Below are 13,776 nucleotides of genomic sequence, written 5' to 3'. Positions count from 1 at the left end.
ATATGCATCATGACACCAAACAGCCTGCCAATATTATTTGACTGCCCTTGAATCCACACAGCTTGCATGTCAACATCCACATTGATTTACGAAGGAACTGATCCATCCTTTCGGCAATCTACTACTCATGGCCTCAGCTGTATAGGAAGCTACTTATAATATCATGTAATATAGAACACAAGTTATTTTTCAGAGATGATGTAAATTTTCAGCTCATCACAGACCTATGTTTTAGTCTGCCTTTTTTATGGATTAACCCTAGAAATATGACTTTAATATGATAGTGGAAATATGACTTTAATATGATAGTGGAAATATGACTTTAATATGATAGTCTACTCAATGGGATGGGTGCTGCTTGTTAGCGAGAGCATTTGACTGCAGATCAGAATCTCATGTTTAAATTCCCCTCTTTCCTGTGCAACGCTTTAGATAAAAGCCTCACTAAACGAATACATTACTAACATCATACCAGCTGTACTACACTTATTTTTGAACGTTGCAAAATGATAGAAGATATCTATGAAAGAGAATACTTTATTTGTAAGGTACCTATACTTCTCACGAGTAAAATAAAATGCATATTAATAATATACAGCAACGTCAGTGAACAAACACACAATCTCCTCTGAGCAGCACCAAAACCACGGCATGACTAGAAAACATATAAACATAAAATATTTTCTTCTTACTTTGTTTTTTGATTCATTCGTTTTTGTTTTGTTTTTTTACTTTAGTATTTTAACGTTAAACATAAAAATATCATTGAATCAAGGCATCACTTAAAAATTATAAACAAAACTTGATGAAGGAGAAAAAAAAATCTGTCAAATGTCTGTGAGGTTGTCATGGAAACCTCAAAACATTGTTGGTGATGCTTTGTCATGTCATGTAGTCTTTGTGATGACCATGTCATCAACATTGGCAGATTTCGCTCAGAGAGAAGAGATTTTCTAGATGTAATAAACAGTACAGTCAAATCTGGGCACAAATCAATTAAGTATATACTGTACATCAACATTGACATAATGTAAAAAGGCATCCATTTTCAGATTTGTGAGTCCAGTTTTTACAGCATCCTCTTGGTATCTCTCATTGACACTCTCATCCCCAACATGACACTTAGTAGGGCTAACACATACACACACACACACACACACACACACACACACACACACACAGACACACACACACACTCTGCATGATTGACAGTCTTACAAAGCTGAAGTTATCCATTTGTATTCCCTAACAGAAGTCTAAGGATAGCAAAAGCAAGGGTATAAAAATAACCGTTAACGCTCTCATGGTAGAACAATGATCTTTGACACAATGAATGTCTGACATGTCAGTCTGCACACACCTCTTCCTATCCAAGGTGTAATTAGAAGGGTCTAGATCCTGGTCCAGGATGTCGGGACCATTCAGGCTCTGTTTATCCGGATTACCGTTCTTCAAGGGATCGCCTTCCAGGACCTTCGTTTTGGACATGTTCTCCTTCTCCTTCAGAGGGTTGTTGGTGATTTGTCGACGGTCTGGTAGGCCCTTGCTGGAGATGATGGACGACTTGTCATTGTCCGAGAGGCAGCATCGAGGGATGCCGGCTCTCAGTGGACTCTCCGTGCTGTGGAACTTACCAGATCGTGTCTTGGAGGTGAGTACACTTATCCAGGTGTGGTGAGGAGTGTCATAGCACCCTTCCAAGTCTGGACTTTTGAGCCTCTTGAGATCTTTTCCGGCCAGCCGGGCTGGAACGTGGCACTCCAGCTCCGAGCTGGACCCTTTGAAGCCCTTGAACCAGTCCCACAACGTTCTGGCCCTGCAATCACAGATCCATTGGTTTCCATTCAGACGCAGGTACTGGAGAGACACCAGGGGCTCCATGGTCTCCCCCGTGAGCGTCGTCAGGTTGTTGAAGAACAGATAGAGCGTGGTCAGCTTGCGCAGGTCGTGAAACGCCCTGTGCTGGACGAAAGTCACTCTGTTCTGATGGAGAAGAAGCCGGTCCAAGCTCACCAGGCCCCTCAGCATGTGCTCCGTCACGGTCTTGATCTTGTTGTTGTGGAGGAACAGGAAGGTCAGATTGGCCAGGTCCAGGAACGTGTCGTCGTGGAGGGTCAGCAGGCTGTTGTCCTGGAGGTAGAGGTGCTGCAGGGCAAAGAGACCCCGGAACGCCCCGACGGGAAGCTCCGAGAGGCCGCACCTGTGCAGGTGCAGGGTGTGCAGCTTGGTGAGACCCCTGAACGCCGTGGGGCTGATGATCCTTAAGTCGTTGTCGCCGATATCCAGTTCCTCCAGCTTCTCCAGTCCGTAGAAGGCCCCCGCCTCGATGTGGCTGATGTTGTTGGAGTACAGCCACAGCACAGTCAGGTTCCGGCAGGGGCTGAAGCTGGTGGAGCGGACCGCGCTGAGGCGGTTGTTCTGGAGGAAGATGCGCTGGGTGTGGACAGGGATCTCCGTGGGGATGGAGTAGAGGCCCTGCTGCTGGCACGCCAGGCTGGGCCGAGGCTCGCTGTGACATATGCATGGAGCCGGGCAGCCAGACATCAGGGGAACTGAATGCAGCCATAGGACCACAAAGTAGAGCTCGCCAACTGCAACAAAGAAGAAGACGGTGAGAAGACAATAGCCTTGTTGATTAAAAGATACGTTTGATAAAAAATGCGTAAATAGGGGGTCGATGTGTTTTAAAAAAAGCGATTGAGAAAAAAAAAAGAGTTTAGTCCAACCCACAAAACGACATGGATTTATGATATTCAGTGAAAGGATATCTATCATTTGAAGGCTCACAGGTCTGTCACAAAGATCATTTATATTGAAATCCTGTCAGAAGTATTACATTTATGTGGGAGATTATCCAGTTTTATGCATTTCGTAAGTTTGATTAGCCCATGTCTCTGCCATGCAATCCTCGGTTTTCAAGTGGATCAGCGTAGATGCGGGTTGTGTTTCTGCTGACTCTGAACGGTGTTGATCTTTGAAAACAACTGAACTCTGTTCTCTCTCTCTCTCTCTCTCTCTGTACATTCTACATTCCTAGTCATTGAAGCCTAATTATAAATCCATGAAATACATCCACGAGGCGAATCCACATTCACAAATTAGGAATGAAGAAACAATAATGAATAATTAAACAGTGTTAATCCCCCAGTATAAGGAGCCCAAGTGTCATTAATATTGTGTCACAGCTGCTGAACGCACCACACACTAATTTGAAATAGGATGTGTGGTCTGGAAAGGATTACCTCACACTAGCCGAGCAAATGGAACTAATCACACGAGGACAACAGGGAATTGCCCAGCCGGACAGATCTCAAGATCTCCTGGGTGATTTTCATGGTTGGTTGGGATTTGGAGTGAGGTGGGAAAGAGAGGGTGTTGACACAGTACTTTCTCACTATGCCTGTGAACACGTGTGACAGACACATGCTGAGTGTTCAGACAGAACTAGTTTGCTGTGCTAGATGGGCTGCTCTCCAAGATTTACTGCAGTTTCCCTTCCCTCCTGATACAATATCTTCACAGGACAGACATCCTTTGGTTTCTTTGTCGTACACGCATCCATTCGCACCGCCTCACCCTGCCAGAATGCCTCTCCTCGACAAATCCTTTTAGTTTCATGGATTGTGTGTGCACACAAAAGAAAAAGAATGTGGCGCGTGTTATTTAGTTATAAGATCTTTGGCAGGACGAGTGAATGTCTCAATGAGTCGTGATCTGACTAGTCTGTGAGTAGTCTCTTGGGAGTGATTATATTGACTGTCCTCTACCACGAGTCACATTCAATCGTGATATCCAATGACCACCTTCAATGCTGTCAGCAGCATTCAAGCTGATGCACACTGTTCTGTTAAGATGCTGCAGATACTGGCTCTCAGCTTTGGCGTAACAAAGAAGTGACTCCTCCTTTATTCGGATGTTGTCTTGTCATTGCTACTCAAGGCTAAGACGCACCCCCACCCCACCCTCCACAGAAGAAGAAACTTACGTTGCTCTAATGAAAAGCCTTAGAGGTGTTGCAGCTGAGCTTCTGAAGACTGTCAGAGACCATGGTGAAGGTGATGTTTAATAGACAACAGTTAGAAAACAAGAAAGGGCTCTGTCTCTCATTTGTAGAGACAACACATCTTCAAACCAGATGGCACATGAATAACTAAACCACACAGACTCTAAATAAGTAAAGGGGTGAGAGAGGGGGATGACAAAGTGAGAGAGAAACAGAGAGAGAGTGAGATAAAGGGAAGGAGAGAGGGGGATGACAAAGTGAGAGAGAAACAAAGAGAGAGTGAGATAAAGGGAAGGAGAGAGGGGGATGACAAAGTGAGAGAGAAACAAAGAAAGAGGGAGATAAAGGGAAGGAGAGGGGGGACGCAACTAACCTATCCACCAAAGTGATGCAATGTGCATGGAAGGTATACTGGATGGATGGGAGAGGGGTCGTATCGTGGATTGGAGTCATGGATTCCATTTCGACGTTGCAGCGGTTTGTTGGACACAGAAAGGACATAGGTTGAGTCCCTTGTCGTTCAACATGAGAGAAGGAGGGGAAGTAGTTGGTGCTGGAAGGGAAATCTTCCTCTGGAACAGGTGGCAGCGCTGGGACTCAGAGACACTTCACCTTCTGTAGGATGCTCCCAGCTCGAGCATTTTGTTCTGTTGTGTTAAGGTCCCTCTGCTAATTATCATGTAAATTAAACCATCACAATTCCTTTCTCAGGCTTATAGAGGAAGAAATACTCCCTAAACATCAGGAAGCCCAACGGATTACACCCTTTGGACTGTTCATCCGAAAACAAGGAAAGGTTCTCAAATACAGTACCAGTGAAAATGTGTCCAAACGTTTGACTGGTACTGTATGTAAAGCAAGTAGCCTAATTATTTAGCTCTACACCCTTTAGAGTGTTTAGAGTAAATATATGTCTATTGTTTAAACCAGACGTTTAAACCTGCAATAGGTAATATAATTAGGGGCGAACCAATCCGATACTAAGACCGGATATCGGCCCCGATATTGACAAAATAGCTGGATCGGGGATCGGAAAATTTAGCCGATCCACTGGCCGATCCATCCTTTTTTTCACAGCATATTCTATGTCATTTTTCAGCAGCATGAGTTAACCGAACCTTTAGATGCTTGAGTTCTAAATATTTCAGACGGTGCCCACAGCAAGCATAATACTCAAAGCAATGCTAGCATGCTAGTGTTACCTGTTAGCCTTCTCATTAGTACATATTGAAGCCATACAGCGTTTGTCGCATAGTTTTTGTCAATAGGAAAATATTCAATTGGAATTTTCGAAATTGCATATGCAAGCTGTGAGACCCGCATTCGAACGATCACATATGTGCGACGCTATTCGTTCTACCCTGTTGATTCTACAGTATAGTAGAGCCTTTGAGCTGCAGGAATTCGGTGTGCTCCTAGCATTGTGCTTGATTAAATTGGTACTATAGTACTTTGCAGTAGCCTACTACCACCACCCCTCAAAACATTTACTTTGCAGACATTGCAAACAGCCGACGAACTCGTTGGCGTTGCAAGCGTGAAATATCTCCACACAGCCAACTCTTTGGCTCGCTCCATGTTGCTTTTAAGTTTCTGTCCACTGGTTGAACACGAGCTGTAAACCGCACGGTGCAATGCTTCAAGCTAAAACCTCCATGGTTCACACACCAGCGACAACAAATACATAAAAATTCAAATATTTTGCACATGTTTACAATTAGCTGTTTGATTACTATTGTATGTTTGGCCAATACACTATTTTGTTTCTACTGCTACATTTTATTTATTTTAATAGGCCCTACGTTTGATTACATTCTATTTTCACATTTTGAATGCACAATTGTTTTTTAAATAACAAATAAATAAGAATGCAGTAGATTACATCTGTTATTTTGTCTTATTAGGAAAGTCTGGTGCCTTTAGTATTTTCCACATGGTAGAAGGAAGGTACAAGGTATACAGTTTATTATTAATTCAACAACGGTATTGGATTGGTATCGGGTATCGACAGATACACAAAGCAGGCATCGGTATCGGGACTGAAAAAGTCGGATCGGTGCATCCCTAAATATAATGAAATAAAAACTAATGTGAGAAACAGCGAACCCGATTCTTGTCTGAACTTCGTGATTTCCTTCAGCAAGAGTTTGATTGACAGTGGTTTCACAAACTAACGAAGGAAAAAGACCCTCCTTGCCAAAGGCTATTGGCTGGAACAGGATTGCTGAAACACAATTGGCTGGAAAGTAGTGGGCTATTCCCAAATTCTAAACTGAGCTCAGCTCATCAGCTGACACAACATATTTAAAGGGGACAGAACCTTGATTTTACATGGATAAATCTGACCTATTGAACCTTTAAGTAAGTTCTCTTGGTTCTGCCTTTTACAACTTAACAAGGGTAGAACCAAGGGAGAAGGGAAGAGAACTCAACTTTTGGTAAGTTTACAGCCATTACAAGCTTCTGGAACTTGTTTCCGGCACATCAGCTAAAACCTTCTTTTTTTACATCAACAAAACATTAAAAATCTAATATCACTGTCATGCACGAGGGAGGAGAAGAAAGTAAGAATTTAGAAGTTTCTCTTCTGACGCGTTTTTCGATCGCGAAAGCCACATTCCATCCCTGCTCGTGTACTAGGGACTTTTTAGTGAAATAAGCAACAACACAGAACACAGCCCAGTGTGTGTTTTGTAGACGTATTTACCTACTTCATACACATGAAGCTTCAAAATCTTGGTACTGAAAGTGAAAAGATTATGAAATCTACAATGGGCTACTTGGAGCCGTGGTAAGGAAGTTTTGTAATTACTTTGCACCATTGAGAGAGGACCTATAAAGATACATGAGATTGCTTGCTCCCTGCACAATTCTCAGGAGACATGAGACTGTGCGGTACTTCCTCATAGGAAACCAATCTCCGCAGCATTTGGGAGTCGGTAGCTATTAAATGTGGCAGCAATCTCACTGGGGGTTTTTTTTTCCAGAAAGGAGAACAGAAGATCCATAGGCTCTTTGCCACAAAAAGCTTCGTTCTAAAATGTGACGCTTGCCAGGAAGTGATGTTTCATAGTCATTTAAAAAAAACTAGAGAGGTTATAAACAAACAATCTGCTTGCCAAATCTCATTACGTGCACAGTAGCATGTGCTGGAGATGTGATTGGTACCAGACTGATGGTTCTGAACCCAAATTACAACATATTATAGACAGTAAGTGCCACAGCCTCATTATAACTGTCACTGTGGTAGTATTTCCCGATTACAATCAGGTGTGATTGGAAAAATCTCCATTAAACATTTACTGTGACCCAGCAATGGAAGGGCTCTAAACCACCGCACCAAAAACAAACGCACACACTAAAGTTTGACTGCTCTAAAAGGCTTTCAAAACACACGGTATAGTGTTCTGCTCCTATGGAGGGGAAAAAACTGCTGCATAATTGACTAGCGGTGCCTGTTGGGTGCGCCTGGATGCACTAAACCCCCATGGTGGGAAAATGGACTCCGTCGTAAGGAGCAGCTATAAGGAGCCTTCTGAACCCTGATGCACACCTCTACTGGATCCCGGCTCCGCTGGGCCGAGTCTCTCATCCCTGGACTGATAACAGGCTTCTCAGCTACAGACCATTATTGATCCATCACCTTTGCTGGTTAGAGGGGCACCCTTTTCTCCACAGCGCCCCCCACTGGTCACCCTTCATTCCTACTCCCCTCCAGATTTCTCGTTCCTTTAACTTGGTGTTGGCAAAAAATGAAATGCAGTGCAACATGAAATGTATGTGTCCCGTCCCCCCCCCGTCCCCCCCCAAAAAGGAAGTGAGTGAGTGTCGAGCGAGACTGAGGACGGCGTTGGCGGTGATCAGATAACCGTGTGCGTGTGACAGGCGGCGGGCGCCTGCTGGAGGGAGGCACAGCTGTGAGAAGCTCCGTCAGATTCCTCACCTGCTCAGCCTGTCAGGAGAGGAGAGAGGAGGCATCCACACTCCTCCTGGCTGTCACACCGAGAGGGGAGGAGGGGTAGGGGGGGAGGGAGGGAGGCAGTGCATGCAGCACTGGGCTGGGCATTCACATGGTGACAATCCACAGATGTGACAATAGATATTAGCAAAAGTAAGAACTCCAGAGAGACAGCATCTGCTTTGGTATATCTCTAATGTAATATAATTACGCTACAGCTCTAATAATGTACTTATACCGCAAATAATTCCCTCTATACCTTTAACAATGTACTCTGTACCTCTAATAATGTACTGCACAGCTCTAATAATGTTTTAACCTGTAATAATATACTATAGGTCTAATGATGCACTGTATGACTAATAATGTACTGTACAGCTCTAATAATGTACTGCACAGCTCTAATAATGTACTGCACAGCTCTAATAATGTACTGTACAGCTCTAATAATGTACTGTATGGGACCACATACTGCCTTTACTCGTAGTCACAAAATAACATTTGACACTTTGACGAGGATCCCAGCCCCGTGCCCAACACTTCCCGCCGGAGCCGCTGGCTGCCACAAGCCAGCTGATCTCCTGCCCAACGTCACAAGACATACAGTGATTGCGTACTTCGGACAGCGAGGGAAATAAGACCGCATGAGCTGGACCAAACCACGGATAGCTTTCAGAAACCTGGCCTTACGCTGTATGCGTGGTGGCTGAATCGAACACATCCACTCAAGACAAAATACCGGACACACCATATTGGCGAAAACCGCTGAGGGATCTCCCTTTATTATCTCCGGCTGTGAGAATTAGAATCCACGTTGACATCCTCCTCTCTCTACCATATGTCAGTTCCGTTCGTCTTTATTCTCCTTAAGTCTTGTTCCCACTCGCAGTGGCCTTGCTCGTGACCCCTACTCCCCCGTTCATCCATTCTTCACAACACCGCGCTCCAATCAGAAATCGGTAGGCTCGGTACCAAGTCGATACCGAGACCGTTTTTTTTAAACAACCTCCCACCCTTCCTCGCATACACCCGTTCCCTCTTTCCTCAGTCAATTTCTGAAGGTTTCGCACTCTCGTATTCAGCGGAGGTATTGGTGATGGTAGATGAATGTCTCCTAGATTTTTCCCCATCAGCCATACGTGCTGCGCACGTGCACCACACGATTAGAGCTCCATAGACGCAAAGCACTGCTTACTTTACTGAACGCTCGATCAAGTCCTACGCACTGATTGGCTAGTCGTGCCAGTACATTCTTGCCTCCCCGCACACAATTTGAGCTTTGACCCACCAGTTATCATTTCGCAGAGCACGTAGGGAAAGGTCACAGACATCGTATGATTTTGAATAATAATGACAACATTTGGAAGTCGGTCGGTGTTATTTATGTAGGCTAATCTGGTCGCTAAGTATGAGTGTACACCAAGCAAGTTTGATCAAAAGTTTGGCGTGAGATTACCATCCCTGGCAACGTTTGACTACTAAAATACCTCCTTATGCCTGTGCCTCGTCCATTAATTACATGTAGGACGAATTATCCCTTACTCCTCAGCGTGAGAAGTAACATGGTAACACCTTGTATTTCACTCAACATTGCGTGCTAGCGTGTGAAATGGTTGAACTACGTGAGTCTCACGGCGGCGAATGCATAAACCTTAAGAACCTTGTTATGACAAGGATGATGGTTTGGTTTGAACATTTGTGGGGATACATATTGTTATCACCCTGCTAACACTAGTCTATCCCATCTCTCCCACTAATAATTGGTGGGGACCAATGGTCTCTTAACATTGGTAAGGACTTTCTGCCTCTAACCATCTGCATGTCACACAAATGGGGCCTCTCCAAAGAGACAATGCTGTGTATTTCTCTCACAAAGCCTGCAATTCAAAGGCTGAATTTTCTGCACCATGCCATGGGAGAACATCAAAGTGAAAAGGTAATCCTTCTGGAGACTGGACCCCCCAGAGACAACTCTACAGCACAGAGGGGAGAGGGGCTGGGGGGGGGGGGGGGGGGGGGGGGGGGGGGAATTGGATTAATGACACGGCCACAAAAACACTTCCGGTTAAGCAATAACACACTGTCAATTATGTAAACATGTGGATGGCCTGATGTCCTTTGCTCCTCCGTCAAGTGATTAGCCATGAGAGGGACGGCAAACGCTGTTCACAGAACAACTTGACAGTGCCAGCCCACTTCATTATATCATTGCGCTTCACTCGACTGAGCAAATGGGTTGCCTGGCCCATCGTTCCTTAAAGAGACTGTTCTAATGGCCAAGCCGCTTTTTCAAATACACAATAAATAAAAATGTGACCGCAATTATTGACATAATCATTCACTCGTAAATGTGAGAACTGTTTAAAAAAAACGGACTCAAGATTCAAGGGCAAACATGCTAATTTGGTTAATGGAGGCACATCAATATAATAGTAAATAGAATTGAAAAATAATAAGATATACAATTTTGAAAGAGCATTCAGTGTACTGTAGCCATAATATGTTGTTTGAAGTTGTTAATGAGACAAGCTAAGTTTGAGGAAAGACAGATATGGATAAAAGCGTCTGCAAAGCAAATACATTATTTTATACATTATTGACAGTCCCGAACAGAATTAATTGTGGAGTGCAAATGGTATCCGGTCTGAGGTAAACATCTTAGCAGCGGCTGCATGAATCAGATGGGTACGAGACAGTGTGTGAGCTGAATTTGAGTTGGCACAGAGCTTCAGCTATATTTCTGGATCTAGATTCTGTTTGTGACCTTGTTATGAAGTTCTACAGACTTGCTGCAACAGCAGCTGGGTAGTGAGAACACCTGAGATTTTCCCCAGCTCATCTGTCAGTTAGTGAGAAGAGATATCACCCTTCTCACACCCTGCTGATGAAGGCATCATCGGAGAATGTCACTTTGAATGATTCAAATAAAGCTCCCACCAAAATGAGGTTTCAGAGCATAGCAACGACAACTCTGTCCTCTGCTTCTGTTATCTTGCTGCTGTTCACTGTGGCAGAATATTTTGTGCTACATGTCATATAGGAATCCAAAATGTATATACTGTAAATTATATAGGAATCCAAAACTTAAGAATGCAGTCTTAATGGTCCTTGAAAACAAATTAAGATTTATAGTGTCCAATTAACAACAATCTGTGTGCATATACAGTATTTGTTATAAAGTGAATTGTATTGGTAAAATGAACTCCTACTGGTATTGTGCTTTGGATAAATAATTTTAATAGCAACATGTAATACTGAATATCAAGCAGTAAGATAAGGTTTCCATCATAATGTAAGGTAAGTCATTTAAGAACAAAAATGGCGGTGTCATAAAACTACTCAGAATGTTAATCTTCAGTGCAACATCTTCAAGTCTATCAAAGACGCCCAAAATAGCAACTCAACACTACCAAGCTCAGGGATTTACTGCAGAACGTTCTCGTTAGCAAATCCAAGGGTCAATCATTCACATCAGTGCCAACATGGCTTGAATCTCATACACTTTTTAAGGGCTCATTATCATCACCCAAGCACCGTAGAACTGTGATTTGTCGACGGACATACATGGACATGTTCCAGAGATCCCTGCATGCTAAGGGGTCTTCCCCCAGGACGAGCGTATCCCTCGCACGGTGACCCCCCACCTTCTGGTGAACACGGGAAGAATACTTGAGCAAGGACTGGCAATGAGGTCAGCAAGTCAAAGATGGAAGCGTTGTCGTACCGTCATGGCAGGTTCTAGAGCAGGCTGCATAAGGAGCGTCATAGCAGGTTCTAGAGCAGGCTGCATGAGGAGAGGGCATCAATATTCCATTAGCTTTCTTCTTGGGAATTCTCCCCCGAGATGGCTTAGTGCATCTTCTGTTCTCTAGACAAAATATTCTCTCCCCCCAGAGCATTGCCATGTCCTGCTCTTTCACAGGGAATGAATTCTGTGCAGTATTTTTAGAGAGGAATTCATTAAAGACAACAAAAAAAAAAGCTAACCTTCGGTCATTATTAATGACACACATTGTCAAAGATGTTTGGTAGAGTTCCCCTGGAATTGAAATGGATGGGGGTTTGACTCGTCTAACTTCGCGACCACCACTGCAACATTTAAATGTCTTATTGGAAAGAGGATTGGATAGTAGGGGTGGGGGGAGAAATCGATTCAAATTTGAATTGCGATTCAGTCTGCTAGCGATTCAGATCTATTCACAATTCGATAAAAAAATAAAAATCGATTTTTAATCAAATCGTGACCCAAGAATCAATTCGAATTGAATCGTGAGGTACCAAAAGATCCCCACCCCTATTGGACAGCCATACAGCCATGGTCATTTTTTCACAAACATTTCACCTCATTTTTTCCACGTTTCTGTAAAGGCAATATTTTTCACTAAATTTGCTTTTCTCTCCAACATGTCTTTTCTGATAACTATGTTAACTTAACTGTCACTGAATTAATTTGTAATTGACATTTTTCACAGGCTCAGTTTCATAACCCCATAAATCTATTAATCAACGCTGAAAATGACAGCTTTTCCAAAGGCAGATGGAAAAGTGATACTTTTCCATCTGCGGCAGAAAAGTTGAAACATTTCCTCTGTTTTTTAAGAGATTAGCAACTTCCTGCATTAAGCTGTGGTGTATATTACGCTGTGTATGGCATCATAGAGATTCTGCTGAATATGACCATGATCTCACACAGCATGTTCTGGCTACAGTCTTAGTGCCCTTGTACCTAGTTTATTCACACAGTTCACTGACAGCATGCAGTCCATCTGTTCCAATGTACTGCATGAGGTCAAATGTACTAAAATATCCCCCACAGTACTCAGACGTCATTTAATGAGTGGAATGGAGCTCTAATGATGGTGTGTTAGCGTGATTGTTGAGGAAGCGGAGTCGAGAAGGTAGAATAATTTACGCACACCTTAAAAGTTGTTAAATTGAATCACGGGTGTGTTATAATGAGCTGAAATTGTTGATTTTCGGTGTATACCTATAGGTGTTTGTGAAGTTTATTTATTTATCTATGACATTATTTTTTTGTGTCTTTCAATCAATACCGCTGATCATCAGTGGAAAGCAATCCGGTGTACCTCTCAATCCGTTGTCCCTTTAGCTCATTCAACCCCATTAGAAAAATAACAGTTGCCACGGTTTACAGTGGATGCTGTTGACATCAAGTGAAATTTAAGACTGAAAAGGTTTGATTTAGAGAGTATTTTGCAGACGCATGGCAGAAACCCTAGCCCCCCCCCCCCCCCCCCCCGGCAGGAACCTCCCTCCAAAGCTACCTCACCCTCAGCGTGTTCACAACCAGTCTGCTAAACCACATACGGTTCCTTGACTTTATATACAAAAAAAAAATACTGCTAGAACCGCACCACTTCTAGTCCTTGATTATTTCTATGTCGCTTTGGATAAAAGCATCTGCTAAGTGAATAAAACGCTAAATGTGTGGCTTTGGGCTCCGAGGTTGCTGCGTGATGGGAAAACAACAGCACAATAAAGAGCTTGTCTCAATGCCTCGGCGCTCATTCATTGTGGCCCGATCATCTACTGACTGGAATAATGTCCATCACCATCATCATGATCAGACAGCCTTTCACAGCGAAACTGACACTCTGGAGTGTGTCTGAAAACACATGCAGGGAGACAGAGTCTCCCGCTTTTCGGATGTCAGGGAGTGAGTGATCATCGAGAGAGGCCTCAGGGTGACCGGCCAAGGAAGCTAATCGTTGTTTCATCCATCAACAGAGCGTCGATATCAAAAGCAACTTGAGGGACCGAAGGTGACAGACAGCAATGCAGTGAACCTGTGTTT

General features: G+C 43.5%; 1 pseudogene; it reads right to left on the bottom strand.

Moving 5' to 3' along the window:
- Positions 1 to 549: 549 nt before the first annotated feature.
- On the bottom strand, positions 550 to 2,587 carry LOC146236956 (reticulon-4 receptor pseudogene; annotated as a pseudogene).
- Positions 2,588 to 13,776: the final 11,189 nt, after the last annotated feature.

The sequence above is a fragment of the Hypomesus nipponensis genome, chromosome 22 (genome assembly GCF_054491055.1).
Source record: "Hypomesus nipponensis isolate SF chromosome 22, ASM5449105v1, whole genome shotgun sequence".
Classification (NCBI taxonomy): domain Eukaryota; kingdom Metazoa; phylum Chordata; class Actinopteri; order Osmeriformes; family Osmeridae; genus Hypomesus; species Hypomesus nipponensis.
This window is presented reverse-complemented; position numbering and strand designations above follow the sequence as displayed.